This window comes from Lissotriton vulgaris, chromosome 5, assembly GCF_964263255.1.
Source record: "Lissotriton vulgaris chromosome 5, aLisVul1.2, whole genome shotgun sequence".
NCBI classification, from domain to species: Eukaryota; Metazoa; Chordata; class Amphibia; order Caudata; family Salamandridae; genus Lissotriton; species Lissotriton vulgaris.
Window position 1 is genome coordinate 1,524,530,131 of NC_141693.1, and position 18,772 is coordinate 1,524,548,902.

The following is an 18,772-nucleotide window of genomic DNA, read 5'->3' on the forward strand; positions in this document are numbered from 1 at the left end:
TAATGGGTGCTTCAGCAGCCTGTTGGGTGGCCGAGGGTTTAGGTGATGGGGGCTTAGAGTTCTTACTGGTGGGATCTGCACTTGTTGCTGGTTTTCCCTGTACTTGTTTAGTGGAAACCTTAGTGTCTGTAGAAGTAGTTTGGTTAATAGTTGGAGTTTTTGGTTTTTTTTCTATAGATGGGGGAGCTTTGTGCGTTGTAGGTTGGGGCGCTGGTTTCTGTATAGTAACAGCCTGGACATGTTTGGTGGTCGTAGAGGCTAGTGGCTCTACGGTGGTAACAGAAGGTTTGAGATGATTAACCTGGTTTGTTAGTCTAGCGAGCTGCTTCTCAATATTGTTTAGCGTTCGCTCGATTGGGAGTAGTTGCAATTTTATAAAATCCTTAATTGAGTCAAAAACTTGTACAGTAAGTTCTAAGTGATTAGATTTAACAGTGTCATGACCCCTGTGAGTCTCCTCCATCGAGGCAGCCAAAAGAGAAGAGTCATCCACGTTGTCAGGCAATGACTGTCTAGAGATCTTGGGAAGGTTAGTACGTGGAGGTTTTTTAGACCTAGTACGCTTCGGTAGACAGTACGACTTAGACTTGGGTATTGACCTTACACTGGCTTGTTTGGGAATGGCTCCCTCCTTGGACACCTTCTCGGGTTTCGGGGATGAGGCTACAGCTAAGGGTGAAGGCTGAGGTTGTGACTCTACCAAAGTTGGCGGGACGGTTTGAGTGGGGCTGATCACCAAGGTAGGAGTTTTCTCCAGGTCATCCATAGAGGCTTCCCCTAGTGAGAGATGAGTGACTGATAAGTCGACGCTCATTGGGATGGTGTGAAGTTCAGCACGAATTTCTTGTAATAAAGGAGCGTTGCTTTCCTGGTGGATGGGTGTTTTGGCTAGAGCGAGAAGGCCCATTGAAGACCTCCGTGCTGCAGCAAGGTCCTGGGAGACACGTCTTTCAAGCAAAACAATTCCCTGATTGATAGCATCGTTAGCTTTGGTAATAAATTGGTCAATTGGGCCAATTACTTCGCCCACTCCATGGGCCGTTTTGTTCCTCATAGCCCTGGTAGTCATGTTAGCAGAGAGACACCCTTAGGGTGTAAAGCTAAAACAATAGTGGTGAATGGCTCCCAATGCGGATGGTAATGTACAAGGCGGGGAGGTACGGTTGAAAAAGGGGTGGCCCAGACCAGACTTGCCCTGGCTTGAACGGGCTTAAACGGGCCCGCCCTTGGCCCGGGCTTCGCCCGGGCGTCGACCCGCGCGCGTCCCGCGATGCGCGTGGTTGACCCTGTTTATATAATTGTAGTGAGCTGTAAGGAAGGGGCGGGGCACTGGGAGGGGGCGCGGCTCACGCGGGAAGAGGAAACAGCTGGTGTTGGTAACGCTGTGCCTCGCAGTCCCGGGGCCGCGCCTCTCACCTCCTCTGCGGCCACACGTCTCCTCCCTCCGGGACACAGAGTTCTTGTTGGCAGGCAGCTACTCCTGTTGCGAGGTCAGGTAGGGCTGGAATAACGCTGAAAATGCTGGAAACAGGAACCTCTAAGCGAGCGGCACCCGCGAAGCGGGGGCCGCGAGAGGTTAAGTACTCCTTGCAGGGGGCGGGGCACTGGGAGGGGGCGCGGCTCACGCGGGAAGAGGAAACAGCTGGTGTTGGTAACGCTGTGCCTCGCAGTCCCGGGGCCGCGCCTCTCACCTCCTCTGCGGCCACACGTCTCCTCCCTCCGGGACACAGAGTTCTTGTTGGCAGGCAGCTACTCCTGTTGCGAGGTCAGGTAGGGCTGGAATAACGCTGAAAATGCTGGAAACAGGAACCTCTAAGCGAGCGGCACCCGCGAAGCGGGGGCCGCGAGAGGTTAAGTACTCCTTGCAGGGGGCGGGGCACTGGGAGGGGGCGCGGCTCACGCGGGAAGAGGAAACAGCTGGTGTTGGTAACGCTGTGCCTCGCAGTCCCGGGGCCGCGCCTCTCACCTCCTCTGCGGCCACACGTCTCCTCCCTCCGGGACACAGAGTTCTTGTTGGCAGGCAGCTACTCCTGTAGCGAGGTCAGGTAGGGCTGGAATAACGCTGAAAATGCTGGAAACAACAGGAACCTCTAAGCGAGCGGCACCCGCGAAGCGGGGGCCGCGAGAGGTTAAGTACTCCTTGCAGGGGGCGGGGCACTGGGAGGGGGCGCGGCTCACGCGGGAAGAGGAAACAGCTGGTGTTGGTAACGCTGTGCCTCGCAGTCCCGGGGCCGCGCCTCTCACCTCCTCTGCGGCCACACGTCTCCTCCCTCCGGGACACAGAGTTCTTGTTGGCAGGCAGCTACTCCTGTAGCGAGGTCAGGTAGGGCTGGAATAACGCTGAAAATGCTGGAAACAACAGGAACCTCTAAGCGAGCGGCTCCCGCGAAGCGGGGGCCGCGAGAGGTTAAGTACTCCTTGCAGGGGGCGGGGCACTGGGAGGGGGCGCGGCTCACGCGGGAAGAGGAAACAGCTGGTGTTGGTAACGCTGTGCCTCGCAGTCCCGGGGCCGCGCCTCTCACCTCCTCTGCGGCCACACGTCTCCTCCCTCCGGGACACAGAGTTCTTGTTGGCAGGCAGCTACTCCTGTTGCGAGGTCAGGTAGGGCTGGAATAACGCTGAAAATGCTGGAAACAGGAACCTCTAAGCGAGCGGCACCCGCGAAGCGGGGGCCGCGAGAGGTTAAGTACTCCTTGCAGGGGGCGGGGCACTGGGAGGGGGCGCGGCTCACGCGGGAAGAGGAAACAGCTGGTGTTGGTAACGCTGTGCCTCGCAGTCCCGGGGCCGCGCCTCTCACCTCCTCTGCGGCCACACGTCTCCTCCCTCTGGGACACAGAGTTCTTGTTGGCAGGCAGCTACTCCTGTTGCGAGGTCAGGTAGGGCTGGAATAACGCTGAAAATGCTGGAAACAGGAACCTCTAAGCGAGCGGCACCCGCAAAGCGGGGGCCGCGAGAGGTTAAGTACTCCTTGCAGGGGGCGGGGCACTGGGAGGGGGCGCGGCTCACGCAGGAAGAGGAAACAGCTGGTGTTGGTAACGCTGTGCCTCGCAGTCCCGGGGCCGCGCCTCTCACCTCCTCTGCGGCCACACGTCTCCTCCCTCCGGGACACAGAGTTCTTGTTGGCAGGCAGCTACTCCTGTAGCGAGGTCAGGTAGGGCTGGAATAACGCTGAAAATGCTGGAAACAACAGGAACCTCTAAGCGAGCGGCACCCGCGAAGCGGGGGCCGCGAGAGGTTAAGTACTCCTTGCAGGGGGCGGGGCACTGGGAGGGGGCGCGGCTCACGCGGGAAGAGGAAACAGCTGGTGTTGGTAACGCTGTGCCTCGCAGTCCCGGGGCCGCGCCTCTCACCTCCTCTGCGGCCACACGTCTCCTCCCTCCGGGACACAGAGTTCTTGTTGGCAGGCAGCTACTCCTGTAGCGAGGTCAGGTAGGGCTGGAATAACGCTGAAAATGCTGGAAACAGGAACCTCTAAGCGAGCGGCCTGTAATCCATAGTTTACTATGCTCCACCCTGCCCCTCTCCATGTCACCGCCCGGCAGCACTCTCATGACCGACCGCTACTGGAATAACGAGGTCGAATTCCTGCACCTGCAGAAGGTTGAGAACATACTGTCTTCGAACACAAAAAGGATTCATTTAATTATAATTCTTGAGCAATCAAGGAGAAACGAAACTCAGAAGAACCTGCAGTTTGGGCTTACAATGCAGGCAACTTAAACTAGACACAATTACATAGCATGAGTAATATTTCATCCTGCAAATTGTACATACAGGAATGATATGTTTCTCTAATACATACAAAGTCCTACTTAAATGTGCAAACTACATTTTGATACTAATATAACTTTGAATAAATGTATCTTAATAATCGTGTAACATTGCAAACGATAAAAATACATGTGAATGCGTTTAAACCATGAGTATAGTGCACCCATACAATTTAGAGTGCTGTAAGCGCTCTATCAGTCCCATGAGTGCAGGGTGAGTAGTATGCTCATGTGACTACAGGGTGAGGTACAGGGTGAACAGCGCTAGTGTATTGTGAGAGCAGGGTAGTGAATGCCGTTAGGTGGCGCTGTATTAAGACTTCTGCCCAGTGATGGTGTTTCTCATCCGCTGCAATTCACTGTGAACATGTGCGTCCAGCAGGGCATTATTCTTTGCAGCGATCCCACCTGCAAGGTACAGGGAATTGCCGGCCTGGACACTGGACACCGAAGGAGCCTCGAGCTGGTATCTGCCTTTCTGTCCCAGAGCTCGCCCCGGTATTAGTGGGCCTTCCCAAGCGCAGGCAGTAGTGGGAAAAGGTGCTGTCAAAGAGCCTTGAAGAGCAGCCCTCACCAGTGGTGCCTAGCTGGGAACACACCCTCACAGAGGACACAATGCCCGGACTATTCAGGTAATGTTTAGACCTGATTCTGAACCACCGCATGCTGTATTCCCTCGGGCAGGTTGCGGGTCTGAGGAGGACTGACTTGGCCTAGATTTTGATAATGGGCCCCCTACTCCCCTGGTGTCATGAAAGTCCCGTACCTGCATGCAAGGGTTTGGCGATAACGGAAGTCTGTTTTCCCATTTGCTCATTCCCTGGATGTGCAGGACTTCTGGGGGCATAATTTCTTTGTGGCTCATTACCGGAGCGGGTACTGACAGATGTGAAAACATCCTGTGACCTGATCATTATACTGGGGATGGTGCTTCAAAAGGCTCAGTGACTGGGGATTTTTGTTACCTGTTATTAGAGGAGTTGGTGTTAAAAGGGGCCCGTTATTCCAGCACAAGGGATACATGTTTACAACAAAGCAGCTACTGAAGTCAATGCAATATTTGGAAATAACTTACAGCCAGAATTCGCCGCCAGCATTCTTGTGGCCAGCATCCTTGCATGGGGGGACAGCAAACCTCAGAATTCCTAGCACCAGGAGGCACGGTTGTTGTGTTTTCGCACCAGGAGGCACTTGAAAAGAATTTTGCGGCACCCGGTCAGGAGGCTGGGCTCCCCCCTAACGTGTGAGGCGGAAGCACCCGAATAGATCCAGATTTATTATCTACATGATGGGGAAACGTGAACCAATGCTCACAACTAATGGAGGCGAGCCCAAGAACACATTAGACTCTTTTCTTCTAGGAGCCACTGATGTACTGGATAAAGAGGTCCTATCTGTTGAACGCAGGATATCCATGGGAGAAAAGGGTGCATGTGCTAATTTCTCTGACCAAGTAGGTCCCCACTGTGATGACAACAGTTCCTCTATTACCAGCCATGGAGCCATCTATCACTCGGTCCAATATTTTTGATTGCACAGACAGTTAATGTTCCATTCTCCCTCCCAGGGCTCATCAGAACCCCCTTTAAAGAAGAAAAAAGGAGGAGGGGAGCCAACAAAAGCCAAAACCGTTGTATCACAAGAACCTAATGCTCTCCCCCCTTTTTCTCTGGAATCCTTAATTTTAAAGTTAGAACAGTCAATTACAGTTTTACTTCAACCGCTGATAGATAGGCTTTCCAGAATTGAGGCCAGTATTGATACTTTTTGTTCTGTAGAGTGACACAAAAACCCCAAAGCTTTGGCCCCCATACCAACCGATCAGTCAATCAGGGCTTATTAAGAGTGAATAGAAATACTAATTTAGAAAGAATGCCCCTAATTCCCCCCTCTACTCAGCAGCAACCCGCTGTGAGAATCCCCAACCCCTTGGCTCAAAACGCAACCAGCGACAGTAGTAGAGATCCAACATCTTAAGGAACTTCCAAGGATTTGCTTTTGTCTCCTTTAAGATCTGGGAGAAGGCCGGACCAAAGGCTCAAATTTGAATTTGAAAAAAGGAACACAAAAGCCAACTATATGAATCTAGCACTTCCCCCAGCAGCTTGTCCTTATGTTGTAATATTGTCTAATGTTCCTAGTTTATCTTGTTCCCAAAAAGAGACAACAGAACAACTGATGTCTAAAGCAAGTCACTGGCTCGACAAACATGTTGGGGGTAAAGGGGCAAGATTGTCACATATTTTAATGGCTAGAAGAGTAGGTTGGATAGGAAAGTCAGAAAAATTAATTATGGACAATTGTGTGGTGGTTAATTTTAATTCCCACCAAATGGTGCAAACATTATTACAGCGGCTTCCAACAGTTCCTACTCCGCTAACACAGATAGTCGCTCTACCGTTGGGGTATTTCTACAGACCTAATATCCTCATATTGCGAGACCAACAACCATCTGCCCCGGCCTGCCCCTCCTTCTCTATATTTAGTCACCCACAACACTGCTCTGGACTGTTTTCTGCTCCCTTTCCTACACACAATCGATTCAATGTGTTATCGGATTTAGAGGGTTGTGATTGACATAGTTTGAACGGGAGATTACCCACTCCTGTTCCAAACACACCTATATGGGATACTGAAGCTAATATGTCTGTAATTACAATACATGATCAGACACATCTCATTACACTTATGGCATGGGATATTGCAGGCTTGGGTAGTAAATTGCACCAGAATAAAAGATATAATAGTCTCTTCGATGCCCATTTCTTCCATTATCCTCCATAGATGATGATGTGCCACGCAGTCAAACGCTGCCGACAAGTCCATAAACGCCAAGTACAATCTTTCAGATTTTACTTGAGAGTATGTGGCGATTAATAGGCTTAAATTAAGGCACTGAGAGCCCATACCTTTTTTAAAACCACATTAGACTGGGATTAAAACCTTATTGTTGTCTGCCCAGTCCTCTAGTCTGTTTAATAAAACCCTTCCCATTAATTTAGCTGTGCTATCTAGCAGTGAGATGGGCCTGTAATTTTTGGCCTCTGCTTTGTCCCATTTCTTATCAATTGGAACTAAAATAGATTTCTTCCTTGCGTCTGGAGGACCCACCTTAGCTATAACATTAAAGACGTTTGTCAGCACTGGACCCCATAAGTCCGGCTGATCAAGGAAGAAATCTATAGAGGTACAGTCTGGTCCGGGTGCTTTGTTTCCAAAGCACTGCAAAAGGGCTACTTTTATCTTGTGATGATCAAAGATCAGAGGGGGTTTGCTAGGATCACACCTAGATAAAAACTGCGGTTTCCTCCCCTCAAAATTAGAATTAAATATGCTAGAAAAATATGGGAATCAGGACTCCTCGTCTACATGGCAATCCAGTGTTAGAGCTGATAATGGTTTAAGGAATGGAGTGTTAATAATACTCCAGAAATCCCTAGGGTTTTTGGAAATGGCAGCTAGATGGAGTTGTTCCCATGCTTCTTCCTTTAGGGATTTTATTCTAATCTTCCTAGCCTCATTATATTGGGAACGGCACATTTTGGCTAAATCCATATCTCTGGGATTTGACCCGAGGGCTTGATGTAGAGCTTTTAGGGACAATCAAACCATTTTGGCCAGCTATTTTAGCGGCAGACTTTTTCCTAAATAATTGGAACTTAATCTCCGAAAGTATAGAATCAAAAGCCATGATTACCTGGTTTGGGATAGATGCTGTTTCTAAGCACATTATAATGTCATTTTGATTTTTTACTATTATGTTTGAGACAAAGGTCGATTTATCTATCATTGCCCATTTTAGGGTAATCCCGTTCGTTTTTTTCATTGTTAGCTTGACGTGACTTGGCTGCCCCACATGTATTCCTGCCCAATTCAATTTGGCAGTAATTGCAGCATGGTCACTAAAATTAAGGTACTTAATCTCGCAACTTAGAAGAAGTTTTTTAGGGGTTCCGCTATGATTATATAATCAATTGTGGTACCCTGATATGGAGTGCCAAAAGTTTCTTGCAGCGTAACAGATAGAGTATCAACCGGATTTCAAATTTCTAAATTATTAATCGCTAATAATCTATTCAGGGCTTCCCCATAGTAATTATGATTAAAATGTTGCAGGGGGTCACCCTCATCATTATTAAAACCACATACTGTTGAGTTTGATAGGTGACAGGGATGTAAATTAAAGTCTCCCAACCAAAACATTTTTCGGTTATGTTTTGAAGTACTAAGACATTTATCAATATCTTCCTCCAGCTGGTCTATTACTTTTTTCATATCTCCTGTAAAGTTGTTATTATAGAAGTTAACTAAAAGAATAGTTTCCTCGTCTGGGGCTTTTAAAAGCAATAAATAATAAAAAGCTGAAACATTAATATATGAAACAACTTCCAGGTGTATCGTGTTTTTGATTAGAGGAAAAATCCCTCCCCTGGCTCTTCCTGATCTTGATGGAAGAGCGACAGTATGAAATGAACGATAGCCATCTAAATTGATCGGCCTGGTTTCCCAAGTTTCCTGCAAACAAATCATGTCATACGTAACAACAATATTTACCCAGTCAGGATCTGACGGCCATGAGGCACAGGGTCAGACTGATTTGCATATAGCCATGTCTGAACTGGGGTGGCAGAGTGGGCTAAAGAACGGTGATGGATTCAACCCAGATCTTTTGACTGGGTGTGAGTGTTTGATTGGTTCAGATGCTTCGTCCATTACCACCCCCTTTTGTACCGCTTTTGGCCGCCATAAGTGTGGCAGGGTATGCTCAGACGTGAGTCCCTTGCTCACTTTGCCACTGGATTCAAGCAAGCCGGGCTGAAGACAGCTTTAATGCCAGAAACCGGTCCTCTGAAGCTTGTTTCCGGTCCAGGGAAGGCATGGCTTGGCAGTTCGGGCTGGACTGTTCCCATGAGGCACAGGGTCAGACTGATTTGCATATAGCCATGTCTGAACTGGGGTGGCAGAGTGGGCTAAAGAACGGTGATGGATTAAACCCAGATCTTTTGACTGGGTGTGAGTGTTTGATTGATTCAGATGCTCCGTCCATTACCACCCCCTTTTGTACCGCTTTTACGGCGCGAGCAAGAGCGCATCCTGTGATTTACCGGTGATGGCATTTTAAGCTGACTGAGCTCATTTTAAATAAGTGTGGAGCATCGGGAGGAGAGCGATTAGGCTCCCTCCATGTGCTGCTATTCTCTGCACTTTATTTTAAGAATTTGTATTGGGGGCATTTTGCACGGCCGAGGTCTCCTACCTGAAGGCATTTGCAATCATGGCACGCAGAAGGACTGGGCTCGTCCCTCCTTCCCGCCTCGTTCTGACACCGGTGATTAGCACCGTTTGAGCAGAGGGCGTGGAAGGTCCGAGCCAGCCACTTCCGGTGTGCAGAGGAGGATGGGCAGCGCTCTAGTTGTTAGGATGCTGGGGGGGATAAAAGGCGGATGTCTACTCGACAGTGCAGCGGGCGAGTGCAGCGGGCGGGACGGAGGGGCGCCAAAGTCGCACCTAAGTCAAGCCCGTCTGCGCCCGTCCGCGGTCGAGCGCGGACCAGGGCCACAATCCCTGCCCCTGCAGAAAGGCACTTACATTGGAGTAGGTCGCAGTTGCTGTCCCTCCGTAATGCCATCCCAAGCTCCTGCCTACACAGTATGAGGGTGGAGGAGAATGCGGGCTGTGAGCACTGTCATTTTGCCTACAACTGGGAAATGGAGGCAGAGAGTGAGTACATCGACCTGGCCTGCGGCCTGCTGTATGTACGCTCTTTGCAGAAACATAAGCTGGATGTTTACGATTTGCTCAATGAGAAGCAATGGGATCTCGTGTTTTTCACGGAGACTTGGCTTGATGATTGCTCGGCCCCTGATGTTATGGAGGCGTTACCGGAAGGCTACACTATGATTAGGCAAGATAGACCTACCGGCAGAGGAGGGGGGATAGCTATTATAGCCAAGCAACGCTTACGATGTCATTTAGAGTACATCGCCATTATGGATAGCAAGGCGGGTATTTTTACAATTAAGGTGAATGATGGCTACACTTTAAAGGGCCTCCTGATTTATAGACCCCCTGGCCCTCTGGCTGAGATGGGGGACAGCCTAGTAGAAGGCATCATAGAGGCAGCGCTGCGCAGGGATAAGTTCCTGGTGCTAGGGGATCTGAACATACACTTGGACGACCCCACGGATAAAGCCGCCATGGATCTCTGCCAAGAATTACGTGCCCTTCAGTTGGATCAGAAAGTAAAAGACCCCACCCAACAGCGAGGCCACTTACTTGACCCCATATTTGCCAACTGGAGGGAAGTAGATGTCCTGACTCCTATCCCTATTCCCTGGTCGAATCATCTGGTACCTTTTACCATACGGATTCCAGGGGTTAGATTACCAGAGCCAGCTCTTTTGAGCCACCCGAGGCGGAGATGGGCCACTTTCTCCCAAGCAAAGTTTAGTGCGGCACTTATTAGAGGGGGGAGCCCAGGGGGGGATGATGTGGAAACAGCTAACACTAACCTATGTAGGCGCATTACCGAGGCGCTAGACTGTACTGCCCCACTCTCCCTGGCAAAATTGGGTTGCCATACTCAAAAATCGGCCCCGTGGTATAGTGATGAGCTTCGGGTGGCTAAAGCCGTACTTAAGCGCGCCAAGAGGCAGTGGCGGTTGGCATTTGCCATGCAAGCCAAGGAGGAATATTTAACTAGGAGGCGTGCTTATCATGGGTTAATTAGGAAGGCCAAGGCGGCATACTATGCCAACAGGATTAGGGAAGCGGAGAATTCCACGAAAGAATTGTTTTTAATATACAAAACACTTTCGGGTGGGAAGTCTTCCACTGTGTCAGATGACTGCTCAGTGGAGTCTTGCATCTGATTGAGGACTTCTTCGCCGAAAAAGTAGCAAAAATATACTCTGCTTTCCCTAGTCTTCCTACAACAGGGTCTGAGTTTGCAGAATCTCCTGGGGAAAGGGGGGACCAATACATGTTGACTAGTTTTGTTACCCCATCCCCAGAGATTCTCATGCAGATCTGTGGGTCAGTAAAGTCAGGCTCCCCTCGGGATCTGACCATGCCAAAACGGCTGGTCGGCAGCCTGCCGGTTCTGGAGCCTTACATCAGATATCTTCTGGACATCTCCTTCAGGACCAAGACTGTGCCCAGAGACTGGAAACAGGTGGTGGTGCTTCCTCTCCAAAAGAAGCCTAACATAAGCTTTGAAAAACTGGAGAACCTCCGGCCTATTTCCCTCTTACCCTACATGGCTAAGGTGGCGTAGAAAACGGTTAATACCCAACTGATCTATTTCGTGTAAGAGGCCACCCTCCTGCACGAGACCCAGTTTGGTTTCCGTCCCGCCACTCTACTGAATCGAAGCTACTGATGGCATTGGAGACTTTACGCCAGGGGATGTCTGAGGGCCAGACTATGGCTCTCATCCTCTTGGACCTTAGTGCAGCATTCGACACTGTAGCTCATACCACCTTGCTACAGTGTCTGAATAATGGTGGGATATCTGGGGCTGCGCTTGAATGGATCCAGTCTTTTTTGACAGGGAGAGGCTTCCAGGTTCGCCTGGGAGACTGCTATTCAAGGGAGATTGGTTTGGGTCAGGGCGTGCCTCAGGGCTCGTCCCTGAGCCCAACCTTATTCAATCTGTATGTCTCCCCTGTGGCGTCCATTGTCCAAAGCCACAGCCTGCACATAGTGTCCTATGCCGATGACACACAGCTGGTCATCTCCCTATCACGTGCGTCCAGTCTTGCGGCGGACAGATTCAGGGCCTGTATGCAGGAGCTGGCTACCTGGATGTCCGCCAATTGCCTGAAGTTAAATGGCAGCAAGACTGAGGTGCTCGTGGTGGGGGGGGGGGGCGTCTGCTTGGTCATCGCCATGGTGGCCACCCTGTCTGGGGGATGCTCCCACACCCTGCCAGGAAGCGAAAAATCTTGGGGTGTGGCTTGATGCCGATCTGTCTTTTGGACCTCAGATAGGCCGTGTGGTAGGGGTATGCTTCGGCGTCCTGAAAAGCCTGCGGAAAGTTGTCAATCTTCTTCCAACTGCAGCCCGAAGGATGCTGGTGCATGCCCTCGTCACATCGCGTCTGGATTATGGCAATTTGCTTTATCTGGGGGCCACTGGAAAATCCATCAACCGCCTCCAGGTGCTACGAAATGCAGCGGCCCGCCTGGTCCTGAGGCTTCCTAAGAGATTGGCGTCAAAGGCAGCACTCCAGGCCCTTCATTGGCTCCCGGTAAGGAGCAGGGTTGAGTTTAAGGTCTCTGTACGTGCCACCGCATTTTGTGCGGTAAGGCACCGGCTCCGCTCCAGGGTCTGGTCACCAGGTACGCGCCTATGCGCGCTCCACGTTCCTCCTGTACAGGGCTATTGAAGGTCCCCAGGATAAAAAAGGCACGTATGGGGGGCAGGTCCTTTAGATATCTGGCCGCGAAAAGCTGGAATGCCCTTCCACTGGAACTTCGTCTGGAGCCCTTTGAACTTGGCTTCAGGAAGAAGTTAAAGACTCACCTCTACACACAGTAAGCCGGGCCGATTTCGGCGGCTGTGACTCTGTTGATTCCACTCACTACAGCGCGGGGACACACCGTTGCGCGTAACCAGGCGCTATACAAATTTCCCTTATTATTATTATTATTATTATTATTATTAAAATGTATCAAGACGATGTATTGGTGTTTGCTGAGAATGTGGCTACAATATTGGAGAGAACAAGGTGCAATGGGCCTGGAATGTGACATACATACATTCCAAGAAAAGCGGCAAGAAAGCCACTAAACATATTGACCAGGAATGGCCCTGCACTCAAAATTGTAAATAGATAGTTAATAAAGGTTAATTATTGCCCATAATCAATCACAAAAGAAACTGTTGATGCCTTCCCAAAAGTGAAAAGTAATAGTCGTTTTGATTGTAGAAGCGGTTCCTTTTATTCTTTTAATTAATAGATCAGTTAAAAAACAGCACACAACGGGCTAGACTGCCGATGCGTTTCGTCCTCATGCGGACTACCTCAGGGCTAAAATATATACAAACAAGAAACTAATTTACAATAAATGTACAAAAATAAAATGCAAATGCAATACAACCAGACAAAACAATACTTATAATTTCTGTATAATGCCTCTACTAATCAAGTTGTTTAAAAGCTAGTGGGAAGACAATAAATGTAATCAATTTAAATACCCAAAATAACAAAACAAAAATGTGTTACAGCACACTGAAAAAAGGGAGGAAAATAAAAGAACAATAACTAACCCATTTGTCATACAATCCAAAATAAACAAATAATATTTAACACTGTGGTCTATTGACACATTGATAAGATCATAGACCCTAGTGAATCCATATGAAGTGAGAGGAAAAACATTTTTAGACTCAAAATGTAATTTTTTAAATGACTTGAATGATAATAATGAGCCCTAAATGGAAATACTTATTTAAAAAATATCACAAGACACTCAAGATCAACGTTATTGTCACATGCATTTTTGTATACCTGAATGAGTCAATGGTAAGGCTCAGCGGTACATGAAGGTATGGGTCTTGTGTGTGCAATCAGATTGAGTCAAAAGCCACAAGACACTCAAGATCAATGCTATTGTCGCATACAATTTGGCATACCTTAATAAATCAATGATAATGCTCAGATGTTCTTGAAGATATGGTTCTTGTGTGTGCAATCAGATCGAGTTTAACAAAACATAAAGCTGTGAAAAATGAAGCCTAAGAAAACGACTCTATCTCTTATATGTTTGTCATAAAATATTCTTTTAGTATAAACGTCGAGAGAACAGAGATTAACAATTGTACTGTTGACATCCATACTGCGATGTTGCCAAAATTCATCACAAAGTTTACTATTATTTTGTTGTAAATCATGCCTGCTACTAAACTGAACAATCAAATCAACAGCATTTCATATTTTACTTATTATCATATTCTACATCATACCTAATACTAAACTGTGCATAGGGTAAAGTCGCTCTTTATCATAAAATCAATTTGACAGCATTTGATGCGGCATTTTATTATGAAACATGTCTCACACTATATAGAGACCATTGTATGTCAGCTCATGTCCTCGTAAACCAACATGTAAACAAAATTCTAAATTAGGGCTAAAATATTTCAATAAAGTAAAACTTACAAAAAATGATTCTCCTAAGGCCGAGTAAGAATGTCCAGATCCCCAAGTACAGGGAAGACAAGCACAATCTGTCTGTCTCTACAAGTGATGTTGCCTACAACGGATTAAAAAGTAAACTTTAGAATTCAAGATTCAAACACATGGTGTTCATATATCTTAATAATGGCAAGACTCTTGGCAAGTAAACGCAATTTTCATCACAATAAACTTTGTTACATTGAACCATTATCTATTGTAAATTAAGGTAAACTTTTATGAGCTTAATCAATTACAAAAACACTTGCTGTCCGTTATAATTTTTTTAATATGCCAGAGAAGATTCAATACTTGGAGATCCCAACAACCAAGGAGTTTCTATTCAAAAACTAGTGTTGACTCTAAAACACGTTCATTAGTAAGAGCTATATGTTGTGATGCTGAACAGAGCGCCAATTCCCCTCAAAGTAAGGACTGCAATCCTATTTGTGCTTGAGTTCTCATTGCAATATTTAATCTTATCAGGGTTCACTCTACATATATGATGTAAATACAGAATAGCGAATGCAGCTTTTAATTGATACGATAATCACTAGTTACATTGGAAATATACTGTCTTGCACTCGATCAATTGCAAATGTGCTCTCTGTCAGTCACAAAAATAAAAATAGTAGTTCCAACAAAGGTTCAACTCTAAGTAATCACGACAACCAAAGAGCTTATATGCAAAAGCTCCATCTTTAAATGACGTCCAATCATGAAAAATATTTGCCGCAATGTGGAAAGAGCCAGCCATGGTCCCCAAAAGGAGGGCTGCAATGGAGTTTAGACAAATGCGCTTCTCAACATACTTTATATTAACTCGTTCACCCAATATACCCAGTCTAAAAATAGACAATGCAATTTTAAACCAGTACTCCATCTCAAGTTAAAGCGCCACTTATTTGCACATACCTGTGGGAAAGTGTCCCCCTTGTGTTCGAAAAGGTGCCTGGTACACAGAATACAGTTGAACCGAGCGCTCAAGAAGCTCACCATTTATACTAAAAACAGAGGTAGTAAATGGGTGCACCTGTGAAAAAATGATTGACACGTGATGGGGTTCAGCTCATGTCACATGACCCTGATGTAATGGTGTTACGCCATCTTTAAATGGTGTGCACATATATAGTACTAAACTATAAAAGTGAATTATGATAATGTTATAATTGAATTCTTAGTCCTTTAACAAAGCCAATAAGAACATTTTTGATGCATGCACCTTAAGGAAGAAAAAATCAGAAAATTTGGACAACCGAAGACGCGATGAGGGTCAGCTCACGTCACATGACCCTGATATGATAATATTACGCCATCTTTAAATGGTGTACGCATATATAAAACTAAACAGTACAAATGAATTATGGTAATGTTATAATTGGATTCTTAGTCCTTAGCAAAGCCATAAATGAAATCCTTAACGCAGGCACCATAACAAAGCAAGGATCTAAATATTTGGACAACCAAAGACATCCGTAAATGTCATGGGCCACGTGTGGTGGTGGACAACTCATGTCACGTGCCTATGATATATTCAATTTGCGCCATCTTTGAATGGTGTACGAATATGCAGACCTAAACAAGGAGATGTGAGCTGCGCGAATCTATTTCTGAAGTTATCCCCTTTATTAGAGTGGATATTCTTATAGGGCTACTGGGCTCAAAAAAACATGACGTCCGCGTTATACGATCACATTACCCTTAATTGAAGGGGAGCACAACAGTAAAACACAACCCGAGAATGAAAGACACATATTTGTTTATTTATTTATTTATTTTTGCTATTTTTATTGCGCGACAAATACCCGGAGGTGTCTCGGCGCATGTGTGAACTAGCAGGACCACAGTAATAGGATTCACTGGTCAAACAACCATGTCTTTACGAGCCTGCGGAAGCTCATCAAGTTGGGTGCATTTTTGATATTTAGTGGAAGAAGGTTCCAAAGTTTTGGTACAGCCACTAAAAAGCGACGGTCTCCCCAGGTTGCCGTTCTGGTGCGCGGTACAGGTAGAAGGCAAGTGTTGGCAGATCTCAGCAGTCTTTTGGGGGTGTAGACCTGGAGTGCCTCAGTCAAGAATTTAGGTCCAATGCCATGCACTGCCTTATAGGCAATGCAGAGGGCCTTGAACTTAATGCGGCTCTCTACTCTAAGCCAATGGAGCTGGCGGATAGCAGGAGTGGTAGGTTGGCGGCGAGGGATGTTTAGAAGAATTCTGGCAGCCGCGTTCTGTACTGACTGTAGCTTCAGCAGCACCTGTTTCTGGGTGTTAAGGAAGAGGGCATTTCCGTAATCGATTTTAGAAAATACCAGAGTGGTAACTAAGGTCTTCCCAGCAGAGGTGGGGAGATAAGGCAGCAGTTTCTTTATTTTCTTTAAAACAAAGAAAGCAGAGGAGACAACCTTGTTGACATGTAGGTTGAATGTTAATTTGCTGTCAAAGATGACTCCCAAATTTCTCGCTTTTACCACAGGGACTGGTGGGGTGCCCAGTTGGTTAGGCCACCAGATGGGGGACCATTCTGGAGCGAGGTTACCAAAGGTCATAACCTCGGTTTTATCCGAGTTAAGCCTTAGGCAGTTGGAGGACATCCATGTACTAACAGCGAGCATGGCCTCCTGGAAATTAGCTGCCACTGCTGTGCCGTTCTTGTGGATCGCCAGCACCAGTTGGGTATCGTCTGCATAGGAGGTTAATCGTACCCCATAGGCCTTTATTACCCTCGCTAAGTCCGCTACATAGATGTTAAATAGCGTGGGACTTAGCGAGGAGCCTTGGGGTACTCCACATGGTAGTGCAGAGACATTTAGCATAGTACATTTGACATTTCAGGTAAGAGCTCAGACTTGTGCATGCAAAGAAGTTAATTTCCACCTATTTGCCTCCAAACAAGAAACATGGGTTGAGTGAAATCAGAGTTCTAAAATACAAGTCATGACTACAGTAACAACAACCAAAAAGAGAGTGAAAGGTACAGAAAACATTGGGAGCTAAACCTGATTTATTCTCTTAAGAAATAGTGAAACTCAATATTGATATTCAAACCAAGTGAAATGGCCCTAAGACGACAAATTCACTGTGCCTCAGTTTGTCTTAAGTAGTTGACCCTATCACCACCTCTCTCATTACCCTTGACATGATCCAGGGCATGAAAAGTGATACAAGTTTCATCCAGATGAGTCATATGAATGTGTTGCGCCACAGGGTATCTGTCATCCCGATTTCTTATGCTTCTCATGTGTTCCTGAATTCGGGTCTTTAAACTCTGTGTGCTACTGCCAACATATACCTTCTCACATGCACATTCTATCAAATAGACTACAAAGGTGGTATTGCAATTTATGAAAGATGTGATTTTAAATTCCCTTGAGTTATTGTACTCAAAACTAGTAAGTTTATTAATTTCATAACTGCAAATACAACAATTGCCACATATGTAGAAACCTCTGGTTTCTCTGGCAGCCAGTTCAATATTGGCATTTTAGGCTCCTTGACAAAGCTTGGACACAGTAAATCTTTGATGGTTGTCCGTTTACTGTATGTGACTCTATGCTTTGGTGTAACAATATCAGATAGCAGAGTATTAGGTTTGAGTAGGTGCTAATTCTTTCTCAATATATTGAAGACGTAGCCACTAAACATATTGCACTCCTGATTCTGATATGTCGTGTTTACCTGATTAGTTTTAGGGATAAGGGTGTCTCTCCTATTTAGTTTTTTGACTTTATCCTCAGCATTTATTAGACACTTTTTGTCATAGCCTCTTCCTCCAAAATCTTTCTTTATTTTGCCTACACTTCTATCAAAATTGTGTTCTTGGCTGCAATTACGTCGAGCACGTACCCTTTTGCCATAAGGTATTACTGAAATTGTCGATTTGGTGTGGCAGCTAGTGACATGTAGCACACCATTGCAAACTGTTGATTTTCTGAAAATATCACTTTGTACAGTCTCACAAATCAGGTACAATCTAATGTCCACAAATGTAATTTCTTGTTTGGAACTGTTGCTAGTGAATTTAACATTAAAGGTGTTAATATTGAGATATGTAAAGTATTGGCTCAGATCTTCCTCACTGACCTTCCAGATTAGGAAAACATCGTCAATCTATCTGAAGTAAAAGAGGATTTTGTCACTCCAATTGTTGGCCCCCAAGCACCAGGCATGCTCCATCTCATACAACTCCATAAAGAGGTTAGCATAAGATGGAGCAAACCTGGAGCCCATGGCCGTCCCTCCCTTTTGTAGAAACCAAGTGTATCCATGCATGAAGGCATGTGAGAATCAGTTCAGACATCTCAAGGAGCATGCGAGTGTGCTCCAAATGACAAGCATTGCGCTTGTACAGAAAATAAGTCAATGCTCTGACTCCATGATTCTTGTCCATACAGGTGTATAAACTTTCCACATCCATAGTAATGAATGTGAAAGCTTCTACCTCCCACTTGAGATCCTCCAGTTTGCACAATAGTTCCCCACTATCCTTTAAATAGGAAGGGAGCATCTGAACAAAGTGCTGAAGGAATGAATTTATGTACTCCGCTAGATGTTCAGTGGGGACCCCTTCGCCCAATATGATTGGCCTTCCAGGAGGGAATGGGCCACCTTTGTGAATGTTGGGGAGTACATACATACAACGGTGTCTAGAGTTTTGTGCCAAAAGATACTTATACTCTAGATTGGTAATAAGACACGACTCATGCCATTCTGTTAGCCTGGCATTGATGTTCCTTTCAATGGCTGTTGTTGGATTGGATTTTAGTTTTTCATAACAGTCAACCACACTAAGTGGTTGGTCAATTTCTTCTATATAGTCCATATG